Source organism: Carlito syrichta, unplaced genomic scaffold (genome assembly GCF_000164805.1).
Source record: "Carlito syrichta isolate Samal-C Ts95f unplaced genomic scaffold, Tarsius_syrichta-2.0.1 Scaffold315592, whole genome shotgun sequence".
In the NCBI taxonomy this organism is placed as follows: Eukaryota; Metazoa; Chordata; class Mammalia; order Primates; family Tarsiidae; genus Carlito; species Carlito syrichta.
The window spans coordinates 348,009-352,835 of NW_007259688.1; the positions used below are offsets into that span (position 1 = coordinate 348,009).

At 39.4% G+C, this 4,827-nt stretch overlaps 1 protein-coding gene across 1 annotated transcript in view; it reads left to right on the forward strand.

Moving 5' to 3' along the window:
• Positions 1–4,827, forward strand: part of HECTD1 (HECT domain E3 ubiquitin protein ligase 1) — a 104,102-nt gene that overhangs the window by 20,878 nt on the left and 78,397 nt on the right. The gene's annotated exons all lie outside the window — the stretch shown is intronic.

A 4,827-nucleotide genomic window follows, 5' to 3' on the forward strand; every position in this document is an offset into this window, starting at 1 on the left:
CAGTCTGGGCGACAGAGTGAGACTCCGACTCAAAAAAATAAATAAATAAAATAAAATAAAATGTAGTAAAATATGAATATAATTATACTATATTTTAAAAGTTAATGTACTTGGATACCTCTCATGTTAACAATACTTACATAATGGAAGGACTCAACTTGCTTCAACGTTTACTGTTATAAATTCAGATGTTCAAGTCTTGTTTTAAAAATGAAGACCACCAAACTTTTTTCTTAGTGGATCCAAGTGTATATTATTTCCCCTTTGTTTACTTACTAATTTTTATTATGATAAACTAGCACAGCAAATAAATTTTCAATACATGAAATTATAGTATATGGAACTCAAGAGGGGTCAAAATTATCTGAGGTGAGCCGGGCATAGTGGCTCATACTTATTATCTCATCACTTTTGAGAAAATGAGGTGGGAAGACTGTTTGAGCCCCAGAGTTCCAGACTAGCCTGGGCAACATAGCAAGACCCCTTCTTTACAGAAAAATCAAAAAATTAGCTAGGTATGGTGGCACATGCCAGTAGTCCCAGTTACTCGGAGAGGCAGAAGTATAGCCTGAGACCAAGAGGTCAAGGCTGCAGTGAGTGAGCCATGATCATGCCACTGCACTCCAGCCTGTGTAACTGAGTGAGACTCCGACCCAAAAAAATAAAATTATGAGGTGAACAATGTCATTCAAACACAGATAATTCAGTCTTCAAGACGAGAAATCCTGCTAATGTCAGTGGAGTGCCTCATAATTCAAGAAATATTCCAATAATTTTGCATTATCTCTAGTCAGCTTAATCATTAGAATACCCACAAAGGTGAAATTTCAAGTGGTTATAAAGGCATACTATTCAAGTGAAAATAGAAGTAGTCATTATTTAACATACAATTCTAAAAAACTTTTCTTTAAAAAAATTTAAAACACTATTACAAGACTCCTAACAATAGTCCTCATTTAAAATATAGGTTAGCTGGTCGGGCTCGGTGGCTCAGCCTGTAATCCCAGCACTTTGGGAGGCCGAGGTGAGTGGATTCCCTGAGCCTGCGAGTTCGAGATCCGCCTGGGCAGTTTGGCAAGACCTCATCTCTACAATTAAAAAAAAAAAAAAAATTAGCCGGGCGTGGTAGCGCATGTCTGTAATTCCAGCTACTTGGAAGGCTGAGGCAGAAGGATCGCAGGAGCCCAGCACGTCGAGGCTGCGGTGGCTGGGAACAGCCACTGCACTCTAGTCTGGGCGAAAGAGTGAGACTCCAAGTCAAAAACAAAACAAAAGAAAAAACAAACAAACAAAAACCATAGAAGTTTTAGTTTTAGGGATTAGATTTTGTCTTTTAATTGTTTTGCATGTAAAGTAAATTTTAGTTTTATTTTCATATAAATAAGTACTTTTCAAGAATTTATTTAGCCTTAAATCGATAGCTCTGTTACAGTAACAATCACATAAATGAAATGGATCTGTCTAATCTAGTTCCTCACTCCTGATTTCTTTTTGGATTGGCAATTATTGTATTCATAATAATAGTTTATAGTAATGTGAGTTTTTATTAGCACCTCACAGAAAGAGAAGTTCATTATCCTGTGGCAAGTATAATAGGAACGTAAGAGGACATTCTTTGGTTTGTTGGAAACCTAAATGTGAAAATTAATGACTTAAAATTAGTGAATATGCCCCAAATACCTTCTCAGTATTGAACAAGTAACTCCACGGCTAGAAAAACAAATTATTTTTCTTGTTCAGTAGCCAAAATCACAACAGATGTTTCTTAGGAATAAAGTTGATCACAGTTGAAATCTGAGACCCTGCTGGGCGTGGTGGCTCATGCCTGTAATCCCAGCACTTTGGGAGGCAGAGAGGAGAGGATTGCCTGAGCCCAGGCGCTGGAGACCAGCCAGGGCAACTTGGCGAGACCTCATCTCTACAATGAATAAAAAAATTAGCCAGGTGTGGTGGTGCGCACCTGTCGTTCCAGATACTTGGAAGATAGAGGCAGAAGATTGCCTGAGCCCAGCAGGTGGAGGCTTGGCCGTGAGTGTGCCATTGTATTCAAGCCTGGGCGACAGAGTGAGACTCCCAACTTAAAAAAAAAAAAAAAGAAAGAAAGAAATCTGAGACCCTATAAGCTTAGAAATTTCTGTGCTTTATTTTATAGTGTCTCTTTATACTTGTTCAGGAAATACTTCTCGTTTTGGGGAATACAGCAGGTACTATCGTTATTCCTCAAATTAGCAAATACTGTGTTCCTCCATGAAATATAGATGGTTTATACCAAAGATGTCTTTTTATTTTCTGATGTGCAGCTTTTGCACAAAATAAGAAAGATTAATACTTATTTTTAATATAAATGTATGGTAAATCTATTCTTGTCATTTGATATATTGACCACCAACTTCAACATTTTATTCTTTATTCACAAGCTGTTGTGTCGTAAAGAAAAATTATTACTTTTTTTTTTGAGTTGAAGTCTCACTCAGTCGCCCAGGCTGGAGTGCAGTGACCGCTCCCGGCCACCACAGCCTCGATCTGCTGGGCTCTGGTGATCCTTCTGCCTCAGTCTTCCAAGTATCTGGAACTACAGGTGCACACTACTGTGCCCGGCTAGTTTTTTGTTTTATTGTAGAGATGATGAGGTCTTACCAAGTTGCCCAGGCGGGTCTTGAACCCGCAGGCTCAGGCAATCCACTCACCTCGGCCTCCCAAAGTGTGTGATTACAGGCTGAGCCACCGAGCCTGGCTAGAAAAATCATTACTTTTTAAAGACTATTTTTTCTTTGTAGTATTAATTCTTGCACAGTATCTTCTCATCTGTTCCATTTACTGCATATGCAAATAACAAGAATAATGCTTGAGATTCTGATATGCTGGGTAGTCTTCTGATCTTACCTGAGAACTAGCGGACTAGCTCTTATAACCTAGTCTCAAAGCATTTAATTCCTGACTTAGGAATATTAAAAGTGACCAGCTGGGTGTGGTGGCTCACGCCTATAATCCTAACACTTCAGAAGGTAGAGACGACAGGATTGCCTGAGCCCACTGGTGTGGGACCAGCCTGGGCAAATTGGTGAGACCTCGTCTCTGCAGCAAATAAAAAACATATTAGCTGGGCATGGTGGCTCATGCCTGTAGTTTCAGCTGTTTGGAAGTCTGAGGTGGAAGGATTACCTGAGCCTAGCAGGTTGAGGCTACAGTAGCTGTGAGCATGCCACTGCACTCCATCCTGAATAACAGAATGAGACTGACTTAAAAAAAAAAAAAGAAGTATTACAAGTGACTACCTGTCATACGTTCCAGTTTGGCTAATAAAAACCATCTATTGTTTAATCAGTGATTGCTCAGGCACTGAATGAAAGAGGTCTTCTAAAATCTTCTTTGGTAATATTCCTCTTGTTGAACCTTGAAGTTAAGAATCATCTAAACAGATAGTAAACAGTTGAGTTAAGGATACTGTGCATCCATACAGGTATTTTAAAAAGTCTTCTAAAGGTATAGGAGGTATTCATTGTACACATTAAAAGTTGGAGGATAAATTTATTACCTTCTGTGTTATCTGTAGTTTAGTCTGTGCAGAGGCATTAGAATAATGTATTAGTCTGTGCAGAGGCATTAGAATAATGTATTTGATATCACATAGCTGAGGTTTTTACTAAATATGAATTATTATCTTTCATATTTTAAGTGTTAATGAAATACAGAGTATTATTGATAACTCACAAATTCTTTTTTTTTTTCTGAGTTGGAGTCTCACTCTGTCGCCCTGGCTGGAGTACAGTGGCACGCTCACAGCCACTGCAGCCTCGACTTGCTGGGCCCAGTTAATCCTTTCCTCCTCAACCTTCCTAGTAGCTGGAACTACAGTCATGTGCCACCATGCCCGGCAAATTTTTTGATTTATTGTAGAAAAGAGAAAAGGAGTAGAGATGAGGTCTTGTCAAGTTGTCCAGGCTGGTCTTAAACTCGTGGACTCAGGCAGTCCTCTCACCTCGACCTCCCAAGTTCTGGGATTATAGGTGTGAGCCACTGCACCCGGCCAACAAATTTTGTTTTTGATGAAACTAGCCTATACGATTTTGTTTAACAGGCATTAGACTATTCAGGGGAAGGAATGGGAGATAGTTAGTTTAATATGGTACTAGGCATCGAGCTACGTTTTTAATGTATGTAATTTCTTTTTTTTTTTTTTGAGTTGGAATCTTACTCCGTTGCCCAGACTGGAGTACAGTGGCATGCTCATGGCCACCGCAGCCTCAACCTGCTGGGCTCAGGTGATCCTTCTGCCTCAGCCTTCCATGTAGCTGGAACTACACGCGCGTGCTACCACGCCTGGCTAATTTTTTTATTTGTGGTAGAGACGAGGTCTTGCCAAGTTGTCCAGGCTGATCTTGAACCCCTGGGCTCAGGCAATCCTCTTGCCTTCGCTTCCCAAAGTGCTGGGAATTACAGGCTTGAAGGCCACCACGCTTGGCAATGTATGTAATTTCACTTAATCTTCATAGCCATGTAAAGTTTGTATTATTTAGGTATTGTCTTTGCTTTACAAGTGAGGAAACAAACTCAGAAAGGTGACACAGCTGTTCTATGTGTTTAGCTTGGTTTTTTGGACTCTAAATCAATGCTTGTTCCTGTCTGACATAAATTGAACAATGTTCCTGGCCTTGAGGGACTCATACCAATAAGGAAATAGTGATAAATTAAAGGGTTTTTTAAAGGCTTTAGGAACATAAAAGTACCACTTAACTATTTGGGAGGTTAGGGAAGGTTTTACAGATCAGTTGATGTTTGAATTGAGTATTGAATAAGCATTGTTTGTGTTTTCATTTTTTTTTTTTT